General features: G+C 35.1%; 1 long non-coding RNA gene across 13 annotated transcripts in view; it reads right to left on the bottom strand.

Annotated features, from left to right (window-relative positions):
* Window positions 1–343: 343 nt before the first annotated feature.
* The window catches only part of LOC135299138 (uncharacterized), a 90,957-nt gene continuing 76,977 nt past the window's right edge, over window positions 344–14,323 (bottom strand). For 8 of the 13 annotated variants that reach the window (XR_010361185.1, XR_010361195.1, XR_010361184.1 and 5 more), the window contains 2 exons: window positions 12,790–12,896; window positions 344–6,482 (listed from right to left, as the gene is read on the bottom strand). This is a non-coding gene — a long non-coding RNA (uncharacterized LOC135299138). Of the gene's footprint in view, window positions 6,483–7,634; window positions 7,807–11,095; window positions 11,855–12,789; window positions 12,897–14,323 lie in introns of those variants that run through there. The other 5 variants (XR_010361191.1, XR_010361190.1, XR_010361194.1 and 2 more) reach the window with 3 other exon arrangements.

A 14,323-nucleotide genomic window follows, 5' to 3' on the forward strand; every position in this document is an offset into this window, starting at 1 on the left:
GAAAAATAACAAGGGTAACAGCAATAGATTAATTTTAATGGTATAAGCAAGATCTGCAACACAAAAAGAATTTTGCTTCATACTTTTTTGAATTGCATAGCTCATATACAGCCAAATCTCATTCAGTCAAAAGGATATTGATTTTGCAGAAGGGCATACATATGAGTTTGTGAGTGAAGAGGCATGAGACACCATTTTCAGTCAAATTATAAGGGCAATTCCAGGCCAAAACTTTCTGTTATAAACTTCCTATACCTTCTTGGACAGTTTTCACAAAAATTAATATCTCATCATTAAGGATGTGCTTCAGAGCAGGAGCAGTATCAGGAGGGCAGTATCACAGTGTGATAGCCATGGTGACACAAGCAGCAGTGTGCCATTGATGAAGGAAAGCAAATTAACAATATCTAGAACATCCCTTAGGTAAAGGTAAAATGCAAATTTTACATTAATCTTATAAATTACTTCAGTCAGGAAGTTTGGTTCATAAAAAGAACTTTAGTAGGTAGTTATAAATTGCTGAGTTTATATCTGCTTTCAATAAATTGATAAAAATATTTGAAAATACTATAGAGCAGGAGAACTTTCAGTTAAAAAGGTTATCTCCAAGTTTTCCCATTCAGCAATTTAATGCTAACAAAATATAACTATATTTTCTCAACAGAAATAGCATGGCCATTTATGCTATGACAAGGGGTTAATTCCCTAACCCTATATATTTTTTCAAAATATTTCTTGAACAAAAGTTTTTGAAAGGGCTCATTGTTTTGAGACACATCTCTGGCACAAATCATTGCAGAAAAAGATCTTGTCAAAAAATGATGGGCTTTTCCAAAATAATCCATACATCAGGTAAATAGCAGAAATTACATTTCATAGAAAGCAGTTGATTTTACTTTGCTCTTTTTCAGTTGCAGAACATCATAATTTAAATGAAAATAAAGTAGAGAGGAAAATATTGTCCCAGTTTTCATTTGCCTCGTCAGAAATTGAGGGGGGAAGAAAAACAATTTTACCTGCCACTTTGAGAAGTTATTGCCATTTTTGCATAATAACAATCATTATCTCCCAGTCTGGTGGTCAAATGAGCTTTGTTGATACATATGAGCTTCTTGGTTTTAAGTATAAACACCTTTCTAAAAATATTTAATAGAACTCTTATAGAGATTTATTGCATGCAAAGCATATTTACATATAAAAGGCAAATTACTTTTAGACCTGCTAGCTTCTATCTACTTCTGAAAGAATATTTTGAGCATATTTTCTTTCTCTGTTACCTAATTAAAAGTGTATGGAAAAAAAGAAACTATGATGTAATCAGAATTAGGCACATTCTAATCTTGCAGACATGGCCTTATATATGTTTCCCCCTTTGACATAATGTAAAAAAATAATTTAAAACTCTAATAGTCCAACACTGAAGAAAAACAGTGGAAAATGCCTGATAATATGTCATATAATGCATGTACGAATAATTGTACCATCTCAGAAAACACCTGTGAAAATCTGTAGAGGTCTATCTCTCTGTCCTCGTTGATATTCAACACTGATGCAACTCAGACTTGAAATTAGGTATAAATTTAAGTAATCCATTGAGTGGCTTTCATACTGTACACTTGGTTGACTTTACTTGTACTTTTCCTCATCTCATGGAAGACAGAAAGAGGCAGAACCACAAAACAGCAACTTGTCGTGTTTGCCCACACCTTGTTTCGAGGAAGTATTTGTAAAGAGCTTATAGAATGATGCCTTAATCTCTAAAAGTTCAAACAACATGGATTGTTGCATAAGCTATTGTGTCAATAGGTTGTTTACAACCACAGGTATTCTTGTAAAAGGACAATCAGAATGTCATTATAAAACATGAGATAAATTTAATACATGTTAGATGCTCTTTCAGTATAAAATTACTGCTGCCCTTTTTTTTTTTTTTTTTAGTCATCTCACTTCTCTATGAGGATATGGTAAAGCCAGTCACATGATAATTTATCTGTAAAGAGATTTGAACATAGCACAAAACATAATCCTACAGAAAGACCCAAATTTCAGATCTGCATAGCTACGTTACTTTGGCATTTTGCCTGGGCTTCTCAGCCCAGAAGAAACACTGCTACACTGGTTACTATTGCTCAAATTACTCATTCCTAACTGGTACCCATTAGGCTTTTCAGAATTGCAGAAATATATGCTCAGTATAAAGCAGCAACAACATCCTGGATGTGTGTTTAACACCAGCACCCTTCTGAAAGACTGGTGTGGGGATGCATAGGAAGCCAATGTGCTGTAGAGCCCCATTTGCTCTTTTACTGTGCCTTGTTCTTTGTCTGCTCTCAGTTTCCTCAAAAATACTGAGACACTCATGCTCTCAGTCTATGGAAGGTCACAGGTCTATCAGTGTTACCTTTCACAGGTGCAACATCTGGCCTGCAGTACAGGAAACCACACCTGCAGCTCTGCCAGAGCTTACCCATGAGGACAGCAGGGCCGCCACACTCTTCTCATTTAGCCCTAATGTTCACTCTGGGGTTTTTAAAAGCAATATCCTTCATATGTTATTTGCTGTCCCTGTGGGACATAAATCTGCTTTTTTTCTTTCAAGGTACAGGTAAGCTCAGCCTGAAGTGCATGAAGAACTGTTTTGAGGCATTCCTCAAGAAGAGCATGTGTGTAATCTGTAAACTGCAATGCTGGGATTTCAAGAAATTCAGACCCAGAGCAGAGTCCCCAGATAAATGTTGTGGACAACACTCAGGTGTAAATCTTTTTTGGTGTAGTCAGGGAAGACAGACATCTATTCAAACAAAGGAAAAAATTCTAACCTCAACTGAAAAAAAAAAATAAGGCTTCATTCTTAAAACAAGAGCCATCAGGGAACTTATCATAATGCTTCCATTCTTTTGTCCTTTTTCACAGCACAAAAACAAAACAAAAAATTATGTTCTTAAGCTACTGAACCAATGAAATGAGAAGGCATGAAGAAAGAGCTCAGACAAATTATTTTGGCAGCAAGCTAACTCTTCTAGAACTCTCTTTTGTGCTGCACTGAGTTTAGAGAAAAAACTCATTGATTTGTTGTGAGATTTTAGTCTGTGTATTCTAGACTTTTATGCATATTTGGAAGGTCCCCAGGGGAAAGCTTTCTGCAAATTCAGAAAGCATTTCTAATTAATTAAAAGAGCTTTTGTTTCTATGCTCTTATTGAATTTTTGGTGGCATTTTCATGCTAAAGCTCCTTGAATTATATATAGAAGCCATTAATCAGGAGAAACTGATGAGGATTTTCAGCATCTCAAATGTGAGCATTGTCATCTCCCTTTAGACAGCCAAACAGCTAGCCTAATTTTAAAAATGCAGAGCATCAAGAATTTTCAAATTACTTCCAAAGATATGCCTTTCTTAAATCCTATCTAAACCTGCAACCTGTTGTTCACAGCTGCAGATGCAGAGGAAAGCAGGAGTGAAGCATACAGGTATGTCCTCCTGAGTGCCTTCAAGGTTTTCAGCATTTGCAGCTCAATTATATTTTCACTTCAGGAAGCCAATTCCCACTTAGGACTGGAAAAGTGAAGATCCTCTTTTACTGAGTCCCAAAGGAATGAAAGAATGGAACTTTAGGGGGAAGACTCTTTCAAGCATATTTCTACATGCAATCTCCTCTAACACCATATATGGATCCTGACCTTTTTTTTTTTCCCCACAGCTTTCTCAAAGATTTCATTTCCATTTACAAGCATCATACCAAATATTTTATTTGCATTTACTAAACTGATTGAAGGACACATCTCTTTTAACCACCTCCATAGCATTTCAGCCCCGCCTAACCTATGAAACAGCATAAACAATGAATATCCCATCAAATTATGCCACTGAAGATTATATTACATAAAATAACACAAAATTATGCATAGTCTAGAGACCTAAATGTAAACCTATTTTGACAAAAAATAATGAAACGGAGCAATAACAAATAAAAAAAAAATCTTAAAGAATGAACAGAACATTACAGAAATAAGAGAGTACAGCCATGCCTGAGATAAAATGCCCACCCATGCTATTTGATAACAGAAATGCCATTATTTAGGAGGAAAGAATACTCTAAGCCAAGAGAATTATGAGACAAAACTGATCAACAAGGAGAGAGGATCCACACTTCATGTTTCCACTCATATAACTTCATAAACAGTATATGTTGTAGGAAAAATGCAATAAAAGCGAGAAGCAGCAGGTTGTTTTTCAGTCTATAGTTTTGTTACTAAATTATTTATCTTTCACTCCCTCCTCCAGAATTATCTGGTATCTTGAATGGCAAAGAGGATATAAAATACTAAAACTAAAAATACTTGCAGCTTTCTGGAGCTACTCTGTGACTACATGCACTTTGATTTACTGTAATGAAAATATAAACTGTGTAATACAACAGGAATTAATTTATTATGAACAATAATGTGGGTCCAGAAACAAGAACACATCTTTGTAGTTACACTTTATGATTCAGATTCCCTATGGCTTGAAACACATTCATCAATCTCATTGATATTTTTACAATGCTGTAAAGTTTAAAATACAATTTAGAATTAAGACTGATGAGTACTGAATATGTATTAATGAACATAAGGAAGGGATTCTTAAGATGTACCACTGTGGCACATGTGTAACACCTAGTTCAGAAAAAGCCTTCTGTATTCATCTCAGTAAGCTAACAAGTGCTAACAACTTTGTTTTCTAGAACATACCTAAATGTGCTAACAAGTTTGTTTTCTAGAACATACCTAAATGAATATCACAGAAGATGTTTCAGCCATTGAAAAATAAGTCCAGTTTCAGAGGTGCAATACAATACAATCGTATCATGACAGCAGTAGGAAGTTCAAACTAGTGAAGACTGTTTTGTGTCTCACACCAGTGTCCATCCAACAGTACTGTATGCTTATTTCTATTCCAAAATTGTGAGCTCTCAAGATAACATTTCATATCCCAGGTAACATGAACAATCATGGGAAATGTTTTCACTTTTTTAGACAACAAGTTTGATCCCTAGCCCAAGATATCTATGCTTGTCACTTGAACAAAAATCCAAGGTAATTAATTTAGTTATTTTAAACTCCTGAACTGCTCTTCTCAGTTTAATTATGTATTGGTAAAAGTGTATTATAATAAAGACGCCAGAAGAGTTAGGTTCATACCCACAGTAAACAGTTTCATTTTATTTACTAGATTAAAGAATTTTATCTGGTTACTGAAATAGCTCATTCAAAACCTAATGTTCTAGCAGTGACAACATATTGCTTTGTTATAACAGCTGTAATATTTCATGCTTGCTGGTGTCACTTTCATGAAACAAGCTTTGTCCAACATCATAATGACTTCTTGAAAGGTCATGCAGTGATATGCATGTGAGGTCATGGTTGCTGAGTTTCATACAAGATGAAATCCACTGAGGGGATAACAATATTCACAACTACTACCATTTTTATGAGACACCTGGATGTTACACCAGAATGAAATATATTTCTTCCAGAAAGATTTTGTTTATCTGGGAACCTATGAATGAACAACATGGGCAACACAAACTCTAAAAGTGACTTTTTCTATCAACTGCAACTGTTTTCCATGAACACATTTCAGAAACAAATCACTCCACTGTATCTAAGCTAGAAGTCCATCTGACTGTAGGAAATACCTTAGCATAGCAATCACAGCTGAAGAGCTGAAATGTGAGCTACTTTCATTCAAGTTACAACTGTTTAAGTAGCTCAGCCTACATAGAAGAGAATGCCCAAAAATTCCACACATTCATTTTGAATCAAAATAAAAGCATTTCACTAGGAGATATTTCACATTCATTTCTTAGAATTTTTTTATGTATGTGCATTAGATTTGTTAAAATACAGATATTTTTTTTTAATGAACTTTTTTGAAAATCTATACTCTTTAAGAGTTTTGGTTTTATTTAAAAATTGCACTACCAAAAAATTTTCCGTTGCTCTGTAGCTAGAAAAACACAGGCATTATTCTTTTTTGACTTTTAAGCTAAAGAAACACCTGGAAACATAGAACAAATAGATGGTCTGTACTTCTGGTTCTGTTCTGTATTATTCTACTATATTTTGGTTTTATCTTGACATTGAGAGGATTTCAGTCGGAATGGAAGACAGAAGATGCTAGTTACCTTTTCTGACCAATTAAACCTATTAATTCAGAAGTCCTTAAAATACATTGCAAAAGAAGATGCAGCTTATACATAATGTAAGGCAGGGGTGTATCAGTCTCTCAATTAAAAATTAAGGAAGCTGAGAGGAGATACCTTAAGGGACTTTCTCAAGGTCACACAAAGTCAGGAAGATCCTGCCAGTAGATTCTCCCAACCCAGAAAAATAGACAATATTTTGTCTATTTACAAACTTACTTATATCCATATATCTGTGCATGTATTCAAAATATCTTCGATTTCCTTTAATTCCAGAACAATTCCATCTTTTCAGCTGTAACGTTAAAGAGAAATAAGCAGATTTCAGGCTGATGAACAAACTGGGTTTGAATGCTGAAGTCATTAAGGACTCAGGAGAAGCTGACAAACCATGCTACAGAGGCAGTCTGACACTAAAATCTGCATATGCAGGCTGATGCAGTGCATAGCATGCTCCACATGTGTTGATGCTGACACAGGAGAAACAATATGGCTAACACACCATCTCCCACACAATTAATCAGAGATAATATCTTCAAGTTTTCTTCATTTATTTCTAACATTTAACACCTTTCTTCAAAGGTGCCATGAGAAGTTCCCAAGTATTTTATGTATTAACAAACAGGTGCAAGTAGCAAAGATAGCTTCTTAAATGTAGGCCATAATAAAAGACAAAGCTAATTACTGATTAATAGAAAAGCATAAGATAGAGACAAGGTATTATTGAAGTCATACATTGCAATGATTAATGAATGTTTTCCAGAAAACATTCACTGAAAAATTACTTGTAAAATTATGTTCCTCTAAGAATTAATTAATCTAAAAGCTTTAAGAAAACATAAAAGCACAATAATCAGGAAATTGGGTAAGCAGTTAGTTCTAATTTGTAAAAATAAAATTTGTATAATTGATTAGTCTGAAAGCAATTACAGAGCTGGCACAGCCTTCAAACAAAAATCAACTTAAGAACAGCATACTAGTAATTGGTTTTTATTCATCTTCCCAGTACACTTATTTACAAAAAAATAGCCAGAATTGCTGTTCTATTTTTTTTGTGTATGGAGGAAACAATACTATGTATGTGCAAAAACATAGTCTGAAAACATCCCACTATCAGCCTGCTGTCTGTGACTAATGGCAAAAGTGAATTTCAACCACATCAGTCAGACTTGCATTCCAGCTTGGTTTATAGCCCATATGAAAAAGACCTCAGACAATGTCCTTCATCAAACTCTTTTTAATGTTTGAGAAATCGTCCTCCTGTTTGTGATATTCAGAAGTGTCATGAGAAGGAGTTTGTGATATTTTTTTTTCTTCCAGAAATTGCAATGATTGGCCACATGTCACCAGGGTGAATGCTTGTGAGGAACAAGCCTAATAAATCATCTGCAACTACATTTGTAACAACACTGTCTTCTACATGTAGGAGACTGGAAAGAAAATTTACCTGTGATGCTACATAAAATCCTTCATGGGCCACATCTGGCCTACAGCATCTCATTTGTAAATTTCCAGCACAATAGATGTCTTGAAGCCCTCTATTGGATGCTGTGACTGTTTTGCAACAGTGACTGCTGCTTAGTAAGTGTTTATTTCAACTTTGTGTGCCATAGAAAAAGCTACAGAAGATCAAAGCCAGAGTGAGATTTTTGAGGTGAAGAAACACTGAATAATTGAGAAAAGAAAAAAATATCATTTGAGATGTGTGTTGTTTATTTGAGGTCACTGCTATAACAGGGCACCAAATACACCACAGCAGAACATCCAGAATATCAAAAGTGCCAAAGGCAGGGTTGTTCATATAGTATAGAGTATATAGTTTATGAATACTAAATCATTTTGCATCAGCAAACCTTATAACTAAAAATGACAAAGGACATACAAGAAGTGATGTGACCTCTGACCATGGGAATATTACTATTTAAGATCTTGCTGACTGAGTTCAGTTCAGAGTTGGCTCTAAACACATGCTTTAATATCTTTTGACTTTCAGTACCTGCTTAAATTCAAGTTTTTATATATATATATATATATATATATATAAAATCTTTTCTCAAACAGGAGTTGGTATAATATATCACTAGTAGGCAGATGTAGGTGAAGAAAGGAAAAAAAATTCTTGGGGGTGAAAATTGAAGTGAATTTTTTTTCCCTCCACAGAAATTAAGAACTTAAAGAAAAATCAGTTGTAGTTTTTCAAATAAATAGAGCTGTATTACACCTGCACTATAATACCTTTGGACTTTTATTCACCATATGAAGAATTGCAAGCAAAAACCAATTAGCAGAAACTTTAAGACATTGCATATGCATAGCACACCTTAAAGCAGAAAGCAAGATCCTCAGAAGGAGGGGCTTTCAAAGCTAAGGAGAGCATACTTAGCAAGCTTGGAAATTATACAAAATTTGGAGGAGTTGTTGACTCCTCAAAACCAGGGAAGCCCTGCAGAGAGACCTTGATAAATTAGAGGGAGAAGGCTGGGCAATCACCAACCAGATAAAATTTAACAGGGGGAAAAGTGCTGGATTCTGCATCTGGGACCAGGCAACCCAGGATATATGTAGAGACTGGGGAATGAAATGCTGGAAAGCAGTGCTGTGGAAAGGGAGCTGGGGTTCCTGGTCAAGGGCACAGTGAACATGAGTCATGGTGCCCTGGCAACCAGGAGGGCCACACATGTCCTGGAGGACAGTGCCAGCTGGGCAAGGGAAGGGATTGTCCCTCTCTGCTCTGCACTGGGGTGGCCTTGAGTGCTGAGTGCTTGAGTGGAAGCTGAATGAGGAGCAGCTGGGGTCACTTGGTCTGTTCAGCCTGGAGAAGAGGTTTTCTACATGCATTCAGGTGGAGCATTATTCTGGTCAGTCTAACTTGAGAATTAATTTTACAAGTGAAAAAATCATTCAGAGAGAAAGGCAACATACAAAATACATTTCTAGACATGAGAAACTATTTTAGAGAAAATAATAAGGAAATGTTGCTAAGAAGAAATGATTATTGCACATACCCATGGTGGGTAAGAAAAGAGGGTTGCCTTGGGTCTGTTTGAGATGGAGTTTATTTTCTTCATAGGAGCCCTGGTGGTACAATGTGGCTAAAACAGCGTGTGTAACACTGAAGTTCTAGCTATTGAGAAGTAGTTCTTGCATTACTCAAAACTTTCTCAGTTCCTTAGTTGGTCTCTGCCAGCAAGTAGGCTGGCGATGGGCAAGCATTTGGGAGGGAACACATCTGGCTCAAACTGGCCAAAAGGGAGCTCATGTCATATATCATCATGTTCTACAGTATTCATGGGGGGTTTTTTCTTCCAAAGCAGCTGTCGCTTAGAGATTGGCTGTTGGCCAAACCCAGAACACTGCAAACAACTGCAAACAAAATCAAAAAACCCCAGCAGAAAGGCACCAAAATGACCCCAGAAAGCTATCTTCCTCCTTCCACTATACTGATTATCAATGTGGAACACTTGCTACAGGAAAAAACATTTCTCTATATTTAAGATCATGATGTTCATAAGCATTCTGCAGAAAAACTTGACTTCGAATTTGAGACGCTCTAATTAAAAAAACAGTTTTAGTTAGCACAGCAGCTGATCACTAGGGAAGACTTTGCTGTATACAAAAATAAATGCTCTGAAAATACTGCATTAATTTAAAATATAACACACATGAACACAGGTATATGTATCATATACAAAACATACATATACACACAACTTAGAAAAGTTTGTGTACACACAAAATAGGTTTTGACCTGCCACTGTTTATATAATTGGGTCTGTTGAACAGTTCAACAGAAGTAATCGTGTAATTAAAATTGAAAGGATACAGTAAATTTAAGAATTAGTTAAAGTTTAAAAGTCATGTCATTCCCAAGAGTAGAGTGGCTAGATTCAGACTATCTGCAAATACTGCTAGCCTCAGCCAGAGAATGTGTACTTTTAACTTGAAACTGCTGTAAGGAATCTACTTGCTCATGGAGATATAGCAATGATATGCTTGTTGGGTTTTTTTCAAAATTGTGTTAGCACAAAATACAACTTACCTGTGAACTTATGAAATGACAGTGAGGATACTTTTATTCTACACAAATAATTTCAAGTTTTCACCTGTTGTTGTCCTGCACCAGGTTAACATTACATTTTACTTCTGAAAGTCAAAATCTGATGACTCAGAGGCAAGCTGTTTTTACCTTCCCTCACTTTGTTTGCACAAAATAGATATTTCATGCCAAAGTGTAGAGTCCATACATATCAGACTCAAAAGTAAATTTGGGGAAAAAACCCCAAACTTATATTCACTTCAACAGCCTTTGGAATCGATTACAGTTTTAATTAGCAATTGGAAATGCAAATTTTAAGATACACTTGATTTTTCTCTCAGACAAACATTCAAAAGATTTTGGTCTGTTAAAACAGATTAAATAGCCCATGAGAGTCATTGATCGACTACATTCATAACTTAGCAGATATATTAGAAGATAGTTTAAGTAGCATTATCATGCAAAAAAGAGCTAGAAAATATATCTCTATTATATACAGACATGCCAGTGTCCAGGGGCTGAGAGATATATCTACACTTACACATATTTTTAAATACATATGTGCACATGAACATTGTAACAAAATATCAATTACCTCATTAATGTTTTAATGCTGCGTTTGCCCAGCTCAACATTATTAATGGTAAAATCATCCTGAAGGAGTTGGTCCCTATGTTCCATAATTAATTTTCTTCTTTAATTCTGCCATAGCATTCTGCTTTCCTGGATTTTACAGTTACACATATCAAGTTCCCAGTGCTGCTTAAATACTTTAAGAATATGGACACATCTTTGGCAAAAAAAAAAAAAATTAAAAAAAAAAAAAAAAGCAGCTATCTAGAACCACTTAGTTGTTTGTCGCTTTGCCATTATCCAGAATAAAGTATCCATGTACATCTAATTTTTCCAAAACTTTAGGTTAATCCTACTGCCTGGGCTTTGTCCCATGACAGCATTGCAGTCACCCAAATTCAGACTACATCACGCACACCATGCTTAGAACTGCTGCATGACTCAGCTGTAAACAAACAAAAAAGGCTACTTGTAAGTAACTTTGTAAGTCGTATTCCATGGTCAGATGCACCTGATGCTGCCATTAAGAGCACAAGATCAAAACACTTATTATGTCAACAGTTTTCCTTTTGGGGGTTTGTTGGCATTGTTTTCTGGCATTTTTTTTCACCCAGCGACAAGAAAACTGTAAAGCATTGCTTTAAGGACAACCTTACAGATTCCATTCTTTAAGGAATCAACGTCAATTTTCCTCTAGCTGGCTGACCCAAATTTGATGCCCATATTTCCTCTTGCTTATCCTTTATCAGTGTCATAAATAAATCACTGTAACATTCAAACCTTTCAACCTGATAAAATACAGTTCCATTATATGACCTTTCTCATACAGCATGTTATCAGATTCTGATATATACTGTCCCATGATGTCACAATTTCTTGGTAATTTATTTTGAAGTCTAATTCTTACCAGTTACTTCCCTCTGCAGCTTCAAGAGCAGTTAAAAGCTCAAGTTACTGCTTTTCTAGATTATTTCCTATATCATTCCATATTCTGCTGAATAGTTTACTCAGAATGGTCTCCAGAAGCATTTGGTGTTCTTTCACAGATGAAAAAACACCTGAATTATAAAAAAATACATTCAGGATTTTTCACACAAGTTTTCTCCTAGAAACTACAATTAGCATTTATCAGGGTTCATGGAAAGTTGAAAAATTCAGGAGAAATATTTTTTCTTCTTCTTTATTGCTTGGATACAAGAATTTAGCTCATAGGAACAATGACCAAGGTAAGGTGAGTAAACAGATCTTTTTCAGTATCCTCTACTACAGACATAAATATATGACTTATATTTAAAATGTATCATTCTGTGTACTCCGCTCATTTTGCAACCAGATCACCAAGGCTAAAAAACAAAAACCCTGAAATATATAGTTCTCCTAAGAAATACAAGCACTCCAAGAATTTTAACTTTTCAATAGCAGAATTTTACTAGGAAATATTTTCAACACAAAGCAACCCTAATTTAAGAACTTAATTTTGTCAGTTAACATTTTAAATCAACAGTGGGCAAGATAGCGAGAGCAAAGTGGTCTGAGAAGCAAACTGCTGCTAGAATAACTGTGCAAAATCATGTCTGAGTGCAGGACAAAGTGTGAAGGAAATTTAGACTGATATCTCAGAACTAAGGAAAAAGGGGAAGAGGAATAATTCATTCATCATTTTACAGAACTGCTATTAGAAACATATGGCAAATGCTGCAAGTCAACACAATCACATGCAATACATTTGACTCAGTAACAGAAAGGAAAATATGGCAAAGCCTGAAGATGCTGAATAATATTCTGGATACTAATAAATGAGGTGTCAACAAATGAATTAACTTTAAAAACATTCTCTCTCTAGCAGCACCAACTTTTAAGTTCACCACAATTCAGTTCACTGGGGTTGAAGAGGCATGCTGTGATCTGCCCAAGATTTGATTATTACTGTTGTACAGATTCCAAACTGGTTTTTAGAATGCTAAAATTCAAAGAGAACATTATATGACCTTACCTGTGAACTCAAAGCTATGTTTTTCTCACAACACCAGGCAATCATGAAATCAGCTCTATGTCATACACACTGCAACTCTTCCCACCTTGCTGCAGATGACTTGCTGACTGTTTGTGGTAAACATGCACAACACACATATTAGCTCTTTCATCATTAAAGTCTAAGTCTTTCAAAAGAAGATGATGAAATCACACTTCTTTCACATATAATTTACTGAACTAGCAAATATACTTAACATGACTAAAATCTGCTCCATATTTTGTCAGAATTTTTTTAATAATATCCATTTATTTGTTCATTTGGTTTAGTGAATCTTTCAGACCCTGGTGGATTTTAACAGCTGAGAGAAACTCACGGAAAAACAAAAAAAGGCAAAAAAAAGCCCCTCACAACAGCCACCACTTGAGATCAGTTATTATATAATTCTTGCATATTCTGAACAATAAATTAAGCTTAGATATATAAAAAATATTTTTATATTACACTAGATATCATAAGATATAGTCTTCATTCATTTGTAACACTCCACAAATATTAGAACAAGTATTTTCAGTTTCCTCCAAGAAGCAAATATATGCTTCTATAATTGTAAAGATAAGAAAACCAGTTAGATATGGTTTACAAACAAGACTTTTTCATCAGGAGTTTTGTGACAGAATGTGGAGAACTTAAAACTGCTTACTGCTGCTTAACTGTAAAACGATTCATCTATCTGCTTTTGTTCTGAACAGCCATTCTAAATACTGCATTTGACTGTGCACTTCTGTGTGACAGAATGTACTAAACAAATTCTATCAGGTTTCAATAGATGAAAGAGATTGAGATGAAACAGCTTCTTACACACAATCTGGTCTCTTTGATTACATTTACAGACCCTCCAGTCATTCCACAACCCCACCAGTCCTTTGCTATGGCTTTCAAGCTGTGACAATTTAGATAAGTGAAACATTAAATAGCTCATTATAAGTCCACTTCTGCACCATAGGAATTGATGGCAGCGTTGCTGTTGACTTCACTGGGAGCTGGATTACAGTTTGAAACACATCACAGATACATGCATCAGAAACATTTAAAATTCAGAGACTTTCCAAACTTCTTCAAATCAGTTATACTGAACCAATCTTACTACAAATTGGGAAAAGGTGACAGGTCAGTTTTTCGAGTACTATAAAAAGCCATTGAAATGAAGTTTTACTTGTTCTGCCATTTTCATCCAAATATCTTGCTATGGGTTTGTGACAAGAAATCATCAGGAAATGAAAAGCTGTTTCCCACAAATTCAACATAATAGAATAAAAAGAGCAGGGACAAAAATTTTTAAAATTTTCTTCCAAAACAGGTAAAATCTTTCTCTGCCAGAAACTGATCTACTATGAAGAAGTTACCAGTATGCATGTAATTCAAGATTCCAGCTTATAAGAAATTGCATAAGCAAGCAGCTTTGGTAATTTAGCATAAAAGATAGTAGAAGTCCAATGTAGTCAGAATGAGACATATGCAAGTGGGTGTGCATTTCCTTCTCTCTTGCATCAGA

Source organism: Passer domesticus, chromosome 4, assembly GCF_036417665.1.
Source record: "Passer domesticus isolate bPasDom1 chromosome 4, bPasDom1.hap1, whole genome shotgun sequence".
NCBI lineage: Eukaryota > Metazoa > Chordata > Aves > Passeriformes > Passeridae > Passer > Passer domesticus.